At 39.2% G+C, this 12,259-nt stretch overlaps 1 protein-coding gene across 7 annotated transcripts in view; it reads left to right on the top strand.

Annotated features, from left to right (window-relative positions):
- The window catches only part of diaph2 (diaphanous-related formin 2), a 497,420-nt gene that overhangs the window by 342,708 nt on the left and 142,453 nt on the right, over nucleotides 1-12,259 (top strand). The window lies entirely within an intron of this gene.

Raw genomic sequence — 12,259 nt, 5'->3', positions numbered from 1 at the left:
GGAGGACTCCGTGGAACAGGACCTGCTTCATTTATAGATATGAACAGCTCACTCTAAGGTAACAAAAACACAGTGAGTCTCAGTTTCAGGTGATTATAAACCAATGAAAACATACATATGAATATGATATTCTATTTCTGCAACTGTATCCCCCTGAATCCTACACACTGGACCTTTAACACGGTTTCTGTCATTTTGAATTTTGAGGTGATACTTAAAAACATATGCCTGAGCTGTGGCTTTAGTTTCTGGTTTCCATTGTATAAACACTGTGGTCAACTTCAGGTCAGTTATGATGGATTGAGCAGGACAAGTTTTCATGAGAAACGTATCAAAAAAAGGTCACTGAATCCACAGAGGATTATCACCCAATTCTGCAGCTCTCATGAAATGTCTTTGGTTTTTTTTAAATCGATTTTTAAAATATATTTCTGGGGCGTTTGTCAAGACCAAAACAGAGCAAAAAACAAAACAAAAAAAACAACAACTAGCTACTAACGTTCCTTTCTTTCTTTTGATTTGTAATTTTATAAGCTCTTAAATGTTGAATAATGTTGAGCTCATTTGGCCTGACACAAAGCTTCAAATAAATGCTAATGTTGATCTGGTAGTTATTTGCCACTAAGTTAGCTTAGGTTAGCCTTAGCCTATAAATAATATCATGTGATCTTAAAGTGTATCTTACAGTCAAAGAGTGCGTCATTGTCATTAATCATGAATTATGATCTGATTAATGTAGAAATGATGCCTCTTTTGTTACTGCACTCTCAAAGTAGACCCAATCAACACTTCACCTTACACATACCATAATTTAGTAGCTGCTATTAACGAGAATTGCACATCTTTTTTTCTTTTGTTTTTTAATACAAAACATGTACTTGCAGTTGCCACTGCTCTCAAGAGACATAGCATATTTAACCCTCTCGTGTTTGGCTATGAACCAGAGTTAAGACATTGATTGACACCTCAATGAAGACAACAGCATGCCAAAGATGTCTATATCCAAACCGTTTATTTCAGAGCAATCAGTCTAATATACATATTTAAAATGGGATTCCACAGTGTGTCAGATTAAATTGGTCATGTTGCACATTGTTTATCTGAGGCAGAATTGCTCTGTGTTGGAGCTCAGGTATCTGAGTGTGCATATGTGTGTGAGCGTGTGTCTGCGCCCTCGGGCTTACGCCCTGGTAATGGCTGCTTGCAGCTACTGCATATTAATTGATGTTGTTAAACTTAATTTTAAATATTTAAAAAGCAGCAGCTTTGTTTTTGCTTCATCTAGTAATTTCACGGCCCAGCATTTTGCAGATCTCAGACCAGTCAATAAGTAAGTCAAGCGAGGTTTTGGGTCTCTTGGTTCTAGAAATGTCAAGTGAAGTGTGTCCCACGGAGGTGTCAGGTAAAATAGCCTCGGCTGCGCGATAAGGTGCAACTTTGAAGTTGTGAATGAGGTTAGAGGCATGAGTCAACCTCTGCGGGCTGTTATGAGCGACACACCCCCATCTCTGAGCATCTCTGCTGTCTACCACGCTCACACAAGTCATGTCCTTTCCCTGCCTCCTGAATCTCTTTGTTCCCGTGAAGCAGTCTGGCTTGTATTTAACAGTATTTGCCTGTATCATTATGTTAAAATTATATCTGTTTGTATTCACTTGTTGAGTGAAAGTTGCTGTTTTATTAGTCATTTAGCCGCTGAGCAATCATTATCAAACTGTAATTAATTAATTGTTGTTCTAGCATGTGTGGCTTTAATAAAGATACCAGAGACTATTCATCTGTTAATTTACCTTGATGAGAGCAGAGATGTTTTCAGTGAAAAATATCCTCCAGCTCACTTCACTCACTCGTTTCACCAACCCAGCCGGTACTGACAATGCTTGGGGAAAAAAAAAAATGCATGAAAACAGACACTTGGCACCTCAGGCTATGGTCACTCATCTCCCATCAGTAGCTTTCATGCACCAAATGCCTTGCCTTTAAAAAAAATGGGCTCTGCAGCCACCGAGTTGCACTCTCCTAACTCATACCTTTCTGTTGTTTGTGTGACACCAGAAACGTATCATAACAGCATCACAAAAAATATGTCCTGGGTATGAGAAATGACCATCTTCAAGTAAGTGCATGACAAGCATTTAGATGGTTGATTGTCGGGAAAGAGGAGGTAAACCATTGTGCCCCTGTGAGTTCCTTATTCTTTTTATTGCAGAGGGCAGAGACTCACATATATAGCGCCAGCACATCGCCCTGACTGATTTCCTCAGCACTTCCTGGGGAATTGTCATCACCCCAGGTCAATGTCTAAACTTTCCCATGCATCAAAATATATTGTAATTGACTCCATTTGTAATTCCTCCAGAGATCTGGCACTGGGCTGCAGCTCTGATGGCTGCCGAAAGCAATAAAGTCTCACAGACATGACCCCCATTGTAAACAAGGCCTCCTTCCAGAGTGTGAGGTACTGTAAAGTGTGGTTTTTCGGTGTCTGCACTTGGCTGTACTTTTGTTCTTTGGCTCCAGCCCGTACTTCCGTTAGAATGTTGTAATTTCACAATTATGTAGTTCTCATGTCGTGTTTTATTCCCCCTTGGCTCTTCTGCTCGACTCCTTTCCATCACTGATCCTGCAGTTTTAAGATATTGGACGACCCTATCGTGCAAAGTAGAGGTTTTATTTTTGACAGTTTTTATAGAGAACAGTGTTTGCTGGGGAGGAAATATAGTTAATACTGCATTACACTGTACGCTGCATTATAGATACGCCATAATGCAGTGTGCTGTCGCTGTAATAATTAATGCTACAGTAATTAATATCATAGCACTGCTCATGTGCTGCAGGTCATGTACGTATTCTGCTGTGATATAAAATAATGTAACAAAGGATCTTCATCAGTTGTGGCTCAAGTTTTCAATCAGTACATTAGATTATATATTTTTAAAATTGTGTCATATGAGAAGAAAATTTCTCCCTAATATTAATTGCATGGTGATGTATTGAAAAGTCTGCGATCATTGCTGCAGTAGGCATTTACAGATTAACCATTACATATTTTAACCTTATGGTTTTGCTCTCAGGGGCCCATCAGTTGTAATCAGAAAACAAATCCTTCATTATGATAACAGTTCTGTAACATGGAGGGTTTGAGGAAAATGCAAATTAAAAGAGGAAATAGAGCAAACGTAAAAAGGATTTACCCTTTTATGTGCATGCAATTAGCGCAACATTGATGGGAAATTGCAATTGTGATTATTTGTGCATGGTGTGGGATTGTGTCCTGAGTGAGATTAATTGCATTGTCCACCGACGACATTGTTTATTTTCTGGTATGATGTAACAATATAATTATTCTATATGGGTGTGCAATTATTTATAAGGCAACATTAGTTGTGCATTTAATTATTTACAAATAGATAAGTAACTTGAATTTTTTTTTTTTTTTTTTTGTTCCTCGGCAGCTCTGAAAATCCAAACCAGCTGATATAATTTGTTGCCTGATAGCTGGAAAACTGTACCATAATATTTACTGTGCAACAAGGTTTCCTACATCTCCTTTGTTTATGCTGTCCATTAAATTTCCTCATTTGCCACTTTCTCCTGCCTGCTGTTTTTAACATCACATGATCCGAGGTAATCAGAAAGAACAATGTGACTGCTTTGTCACAGCAACAATATCACTTTCACTCCTGCAACTGGAGCTGCTTTGATTCCTGCTGAAAGGGGAACACATAGAGTTGTGTTTATCCTTTTGTCTCGTTCCTCTGATGTACTCTAGTCTGCCTCCCACTTCATCTCCCATTCACTCTCAGGTGCCACCGACAGCTAAATGACAAAAGACAGAACACGATTTTTATTGGGGAAAAAATATAATTCGGTGTCATTAGAAAGGGGGTGGAGTGTTTTGAAATGGCTCTAATTTGTTCAAAACATTTTCAATCGACAGACATTCCATCGTTGTTGTGGTATCATGCTGCTGATCAATAGTCAGCTTTTCCCTGATGTGATGAATATGCCCTTTGGCAGACGTTATGTGTATCTGGTCATGTGTAAAGTCCCCTCAAGGTCGTCCTCTCTTTACACCCTGTGTTGTATATGCAAAGAGGCTGTTAGAGGAGGTTTGATGATAAGATAACAAGATAGGCCTCTTCAAGACTCTGGAAGGTTTTAACATCTATAATCTCTTGAGCTTCAAAGACCTTTTACATGTGATTGAAGTGCTGATATGATCATGGCCACACCCCGTCAGCCAAACAGGCTTAATTTATCTGTAGATAAATAGTGTATAGAAAATAGACACAAAGACTTATTTAAGTATTAACATCTTTATTCACTGATTTTTTGCCACCTGACGATGAACAGACGTTGGTGATTCCTCAACATTTTATCCACCATGAGCATCAGGTCGGAATGTAATTTTTTTTCAATTTGTAACTAAATACTAATGACATTCCCATCATCCTCAGCTGTACTTTGTGTTTTGTGCTAATGGCAAATGTTATCCAACATCTTAAACTAATGTAATTACCATAGTGGACATTATACCTGCTAAACATCAGCATATTCTATGGTCATTATAAGCATGATGACGTTAGCTCAGAGTGCTGCTGTGCCAGCCTCAGCACAGCCTCAGAACCATTAGCATGGCTGTAGACTCTCAGGGCCGTATCTTAAACTTGGCGCAAAGCTGCACAACTGTCATCGCTAATGTTAGACCGATCGTAGAAAGCAAGTGTCACACACTCTTGCACTCTTGCTTTTGTGTTGATGACGTCTTGGCCTTTGGGCCCACTTCAAGATCAACAAAAAAACATGCTTGTTTGATGATCTTGAAGAAGGCTCAAAGACCCTCATTATAATTCTTGGTGTGCGTTACTTTTATATTTTAGACTGACACAGTTGTCATTTTCATGGCCTGCACCTACTTAGTCAGTACAACCCAGCCCATCTGTGCGCAAGTGGGCGTGTAGGTGTTAAAATGAGGCGTGATCAGCCACATTGTTGACGTGTTGCTTTTCTGAGACAGCAGGTAGCGATTGCCACATCGACCAACAAAAACCTGGTCTAAATTCAGGTTGGCAGAGAATTTTCCTGCTATTTTAAGGTGGCATCATTCACACATTCAGATGTGCCTACATATTAACACGTTAATGTTAACAGCACGCTAAAACGCTGCTTGTTACACACAGTGACACTCAGATGGATTGCAGCTGGGTGAAATAATACACCATTTATTAGGAAAATGTTAATTACATTCTCTAATACAAACATAGCAGAGAGCAGAGCAGAGCCGGCTGTACATTTCCGCACAAGGAACAGCTTAACTTCATTGATCATTTCAGAAGCTTTAACTTTTGTTCTTTTTCCTCTGTCAGGTTTATAACTATAATGTTTATATTTGCTGCTTAAACCATATTTGCTGTAGTGATGTTACTGCTCTTGCTTTATTGATCACAACAGAAAACTGTTGGCTTCACCAAATTGCCGAATCAGTCATGTAAATTGCAGTGCGGCAGGTGCAGGCACACCTGGCTTTTAAAGAGAATGGGAGATGACACTGAATTTATGTTGTGCCCAAAACACACCTAGGATTAGTTAAAGGACTTAATACAACCCCTATGTCCTTTGCGCTTTTCTTTGTGCCCAGATTATGTGCCGTCTAATTAGCGAAAATGGTTGGACAAATCCGGAATGCATTTGCACCATACACTTTAGACCCTGCAGTATGATTTAAGTAGGGCTCATGTCTTGTTTATCCTTACTCCTTGATTATGCAAACTGAACTATTCACAGTTATTATGGAGTCAATTCGACCCCTTTATAGACTCCATGACACCCCCCCCCCCCCCCCCAACATTCAACACAAACACTTTCAGGTGGGCCACCTCAAAAGCTACCATCCAAACATGATTAAATATTTAATAAAGCTATACATACATAGCGAGCATATTTCTACTGTCTTTATTTATACCTTCATCCTGTGTGTGTGTTTGTCTTTCCCTTCTGCTCATCTCCCTCTCTGCATGCCCACAAACATACACTGACTTGGCTAAGGTGACGAATGCATTTAGGAACGACCTTCTCCTTTGGTTTTATGTTGCATTTGTCTTTGTTTTCACAAGTGTGTAGATTATTTAAAACGTGATCTTTTATTCTACGTTGGCAGCAACGCTCAAAATAAATCTCAATTTCCTTTGTAACCTTTGGCGGCATTGCAAGAGCAGTGGATGAAAGATTGGTATTATTTGTCTATAAATCAAGATGAAAATTGCCCCCTTCTACAAATGACTGAATATAAAGTTGACATCTTCACATTATAGCGGTTGATTTGGTATTGTGAGCTACACAGTATTTTTTCCCGGCAGGAAACGGGGCAAAGCTTAATGAAATACTCTTTGTCTGTCTTTTGTTCATGGGAATGAGTAATGCATCAGGGCCCAGTATTACAGAGTTCATATCAATAACTGAAGGATGGTGACCATGGAGGAGTTTTTTTTATGTTGACTGTTATTCACACAAGTTAACTTCTTGTCTTTCAAATGGCTTTTGTCTTTCTTGTCCTCTTCCCTGTCCCCCATGCATCACTCAGCCTCCGCAGTTATTTATTTTGCTTGACAAGAATGCCAACTAAAGCATACAGCAGACAACTTAAAGAAATGACATGTTTTTTCTTGCGTAAGAAGTTACCTGAGAAGAAATTGTGTTCATGTGCTGGCAGAAAAACCTGGAGACGGAGATATTTTTTTTTCTTTGTCATTGAAAGACACTGGCAGGCCTTGCTGACAGCAGTCATTAGAATAATTTTACATGTTTCAGAAATCCTCTCTGTCTAGAAAGACGAAATATACAACCCCCTCTATCCTCTCTGTTTTTCCTCTGATCCACTTGAAATGTGTATGCAGAAGATACCAGTGTTGCCATGTGTTGTACCCTGAAAATAGCAGCATTATTTCTGTGGTAATTTAACTAATGATATCCCAAAAGAATCCGTGCTTGATTCTGTAGGCAGTAGATCATGAGAGCTCAGAAGGGTAGTGATATTATGTATATGTATTTCTAAAAAGCATTAACTTACCCATACCATGAAAAATGCATTCATTTATTTTCTGTAAACGCTTATCCTGTGTGGGGTCGTGGGGGGGCTGGAGTCTATCCCAGCTGACCCTAGGCAAGAGACAGGGTACACCCAGGGCAGGTCACCTGACTATCACAGGGCTGATACATAGAGACAGACAACCAGTCATACTATAGACAATTTAGAGTCACCAGTTAACCTGCATGTCTTTGGACTTTGGGAGGAAGCTGGAGTACCCTGACAAAAAAAACAAAAACAAAAAAAAAAAACACGCTGACACAGGGAGAACATGCAAACTTTGCACAGAAGTGCTCCCCCACTCAAGAGTTCCAACTAGGAAACCTCTCGCTGTGAGACGACAATGCTAACCACTTCTCCAACGTGTCGCCCATATATATAGACACACACAGCAAGTAGATCCGACCAGGCAATCTGATTGGCCAACTACGCATTAATTATACGATCCAGTTTCTTTAATGAATAACTGTAGTTTAAGGTGCTGTCGGATTACTCATAGACCGCCTCTTTAATACATGTACGTGCATCCCTTGTGTGCAGCAAGCCGGACAGCAAACAGTTTGGCGACCACAGTGAAAGTGTTGTTTTTAAAAGGCAAACACCATTAAGTATGGCTCAAAGCTGAATATGTTGTGAATTTTGGAAATAATGTGTCTTTTCTTTTTAATTAATGTGGACTTTTGGGCTTTACAGCACTCTGGAATGAACTGTTATTGGAAAGGTTTGGATCACAAAAGCTGTGCCGATAGCTCAATGACATGACCGTGTCTTACAATCAAATCAAATTAAAAACTGCCACTGGCAAAACTACTGCACAAATTAAAGTGAGTGGCACACAAATTGTAGTTAAAACTTTAATAGGCACAACAATAAATGGAAGAATAGGATACATGTGAAGTTCGCGGCCATTGTAGCTAAATCTGTCCATGAAAAAATGAACTTTTTTTCAGCAGATATCTCACTTAAACCAAGATTGATTTGTTTTTATGTATGTGGTTTTTATTCAGTTTGGGAAATTCCATGACCTCTACGAAGCATGACCGTTAGCTCTAGTTGGCTGGCTGACTCATAAGGGACTAGAAATCGTCTCCGTTGCTAGGTCGTTGGTTAGTGTTGTTGGTAAGTTTCATTACAGAGGAGTCTACTGATGTGACAAATTGATTTCCAGTTATTAGTCAGATCCTATATATTTACATGGAAACTGAGGTGACACTAGCAAAAAGCATTTTACTATGAGTTGCCCCACAATATAAATGCATTTTAATGACATTTTTTACTTTGTTGGTAACTTGTATCACTGAAATGTTACACTCAAGGGTGAGCTTTACAAGTGTGAGGTCCTGCCCCATCGCTGTCGTGCCAATCATGACAGTAAAGCTCACCTTCTTGTATAATATTGCCTAAATAACTTTGTTTTGTATGAAGACCAAAACCTTTCTGAATATACACTTCAGCCACCACATTTATGTGTGCCAGTTTGTCTCAACAAAGTAATTCCCATGTAAACAATAGTCTGTACTGTAGTCCCATGGCTTTGCTCTGATCCTGTAAATGGCTCCCCTGAAACACATTCACAGTTAACTTGAGCCACCGTTTCTTGGCTACCATGGTTACTATGATCAGTGTTACAGCCAAATTATTACCCAATACTCTCACTCATGCCACAACTATCAAAAGCCACAATTAGTGACGAAGCCCTTTCCATGGCCCGATACATTCATGTGAATGTAATTGTCCCGTCTCTTGCATCCATCTGTGCACCTACCGCGCAGTTCATTTTCCTTTTTTTTTTGTTACTGTTATTGAGGCTGAGATCATAGTGACAAGAGCATGTGGATCTCAGAGGCCCTATCAGTGGAGAAACAGGCTATGTGATAGTGTGGTTTTCTCACTGCCATCCCCAGGAGTCAGTTCTGTGAGAATTGAGCAGGAGGGATTGTGAAACTCTCAGTCACTGGATCTGTCCAGCCAGTCGGCTAGCTGCAAAGTCTAATAAGGATAGTGACCTCACCTCTTATTCTTATTGTATTGCCTCTAGACTGATCACAGCAGGCAGTGTGTGTGCATCTGGGAACGTGTCTGTTTGTGTGTGCTTTCCAATGGACTTCAGATACCTTTTGTATTTTTCGTTGAAGGGTTGTTTCAGGGTACCGGGAACGCATGTGAGCCACAATCTTGCCATCCAATCTTATTTTCAGAAAGTGAGAAAAAGAGCAAATCCAAGCTATGGAATTGATGTAAAGCAAGACAAGGTTGACCCTTCTGACATCGAGGCCACATCTCTTGACAGCCTGTCCATTATCCCACTCCCCACTCCCCCGGCACTTCAATTACAGTCTAGTGGATGGGCTAACCTTGCAGATGAAGGGGCAGTGTAGGTTAAATTATGTATGTTGTTGTAGAGGGCTGTCCTCTCTGGTGATCATTTTTTCACAAATCAAAACAAGATCACTTACTACTATCACCGATCTTCAATGAACTACATCATTCATGCAGCAGGGCTGTATTTTATTTTTATATATGACTGTTTTTTTTTCGGTGAGTATGATTGCCTCGACCCATCTGTTTACTTGTCTGTTTGTCTCTAACAAAAACATGTTGAAACTCAAGGCTGGACCGGGATAAAATTTGCTGTGCACATTAACACTCTCAAGAGGAAGAATCTTATTTATTTCCCAACCCTGCGACCTTCCCTGTTGTGTGGGCCCAACCTTCAAGTTTCAAATTAACGTAGCTCCCGATTCACGTTGTCTCAGAGAGGAAATAAACATACTCATTGACCTCTCTCACCCGGCTTTTCATCTGTCTTTGTCAGGCTCAGTGGTGTTGATAGATTTTCAATGTAGAGAGTCCCAGGGACCCATAGTTGGTCTTTTGAGTGGGCCCCCAATAAAGCTTGTGTTTTTTTGACAAACTGTAGAGTTGAACTCGTGTTTGATGTTAAATGGTTATTTTCATGTATGTTGAAAACATAAGAACAATACGTATTTCATTTCTATGGTTAAAAATGTATCTGAAAAATTAGGCAAAAAAAAATAAAAAATCCTAAATCTGAAAACTCCATTTACAGAACCATACACTGTATCTCTATATACATTCTGTCACATCTTGAGTTGATTATAGAGAGCACCAATTAAAAGTATCAAGTAAATCAGATGTAATATATGATTGTAATATGTGATAAATCCATTTATATTCTAGTTTCTTATGTTTTCCTGTCACTTCTTGAGACTGAACCAAAGCAATATTTTATTTCTGTGCCATGAACAAAAAAAGGATCTTGTTTTGCGTAAGACATATATTTATGTAAGAAAATGGCGGCCACTCAAATACACACTCAAAGGGTCCTCTCAAACTTTTATTAAGATATTGAGTCCCTTTTTGGACTTTTTTGATTTGCTACAGGTACCCTTTGATAAAGAAAAAGGTGGTATCTATAAATGGCAGCTTTGTTGTTGTTTTTTGTTATCTTTTTTCTTTCATTTTCCCTCTCTTTCTACATTTGTTTGAGTAATTATTTCAATTATTTGGTGAAGTTCTGTTAGCTTCTGTTAGATTTCTAGTTGTTAATATATATGATGAACAGTGTTTCTTTATAGCCAGGGTAGGCATGGATAAATTGAAGTCAAATATACATGTTTTGTATTTTTTTGTGGGTTAAGAAAAAAGAAAATGCCTCTGAAAAATATTCTTCAACATGGTACATCGTCTGGAAAGTAAAATATTTTCAAGTCATCATTGACATAAGTCAATAAATTATCTACTGTCATAGCAGGCATTGTAACATAGGATAAAACATAGGTTTCACTCTGGCTTCTGTGATATTAGGAAAAACTTCAGTCAGGACTACTTAAGTCAATTAAAACTTTATCTCAATTAGCAGTATTATATTTGGCATAATGGCTCTTGTTCTGGGGCCTCTCTGCCTTTCCTCGAGCCTACGCAGAAAGCTTTTTCCATGCACCTATGTGGAAAACCTAAAGGCAGAGAGAGCAAACCTCCCTGCCCATCCATGCGCCTACATGAAAAGCTTAAGGCAGAAATGGCATTGATAAGTCAGACACAACACGAAAAGGAGGAGCTGGGGTGGAGGCAGGTTGCAAAGCAGCTTGCAGAGGAAGCAGCAACAGTAGGCAGGCCAGAGCAGTTTAAATAGGGCGCCCTGAATGAGATTCGTCAATTGGTTGCATAGAAAGGAATCATGTGATCTGGCTGCTCCATCAGTTGATTGGGATGTTTGAGATCAGCTCATGTAGTTAAGATGAGAGCTGAGCTTGACATTGTGTCCTGTCTGAACTAACACTATGCTCAATTTGTTGTTCACAATGTAGCATTACTGGGGAGAATAATACTGCACCCCCAGGAGGGATTGATATTCAGTTTACTGTGTCCTTTTAGTTTTTAATTTGCTTAGAACGCAGGATGCATACCTGGCTACATCACTGCAGGCTGACAGTCCAGCAGGGTTTGAAATGTTGTCTGTATAGATAAAGTTGTTTGGAGTCAGTGTGCAGGCACTTCTCTTTTCATCTTTAACTAGCATCACCATAAGGTCAAACTATTTAACCACGTTAAACTTTGGTTGTTCTTAATTAATTACTCATTTTCCCAGTACAGTACAATATTGACTTTGAACATAAAGATTAACAATAAGTGTATTTAGCAGTGGTCTACCCTCTCCACTTTCTTGTTTTCATCGTGTTTTTATCTTTTGTCGAAATGTTTAGTTCTGTGCCTCAAAGGCCAAGGGCTTTGATTTTAAAAGAATATCTAAAGCAATTTAACATTGAAAATTATAGTTAATACAAAGATTTAAGTAAGGTACTCTGTTTACCATCTGCAGGTGGTATTGTGTTGAATTGAAGCATTGCCTTTGAGGAATACAATCTATGGCTGCAATTCAGATATTAATAAGATGGTTTATCGTGAAAGAGATCAAGGAACGTGCTAATGACTGACTTTCTGCATGTAACTTTTAATTTAATTTTTAATTCAGTGTTTCTTTTTTTCTTTTTTAAACCAGTTGTTTTGAAAGGCCTATATACGTCGATGTGGGTGTGTGTGTGCGAGCAACTGTGCGGGTCAATAAAACTAAACCCTTAACAGCAACCTAAACATGGTACTGCATCCATGCTCCTGTCCCGTCTGATCCCCTAAGACACTGCTCGCTGT

The sequence above is a fragment of the Epinephelus moara genome, chromosome 4 (assembly GCF_006386435.1).
Source record: "Epinephelus moara isolate mb chromosome 4, YSFRI_EMoa_1.0, whole genome shotgun sequence".
In the NCBI taxonomy this organism is placed as follows: domain Eukaryota; kingdom Metazoa; phylum Chordata; class Actinopteri; order Perciformes; family Serranidae; genus Epinephelus; species Epinephelus moara.
Note: the sequence above shows the minus strand (reverse complement) of the source record. Positions and strands in the feature narration are given on the sequence as shown.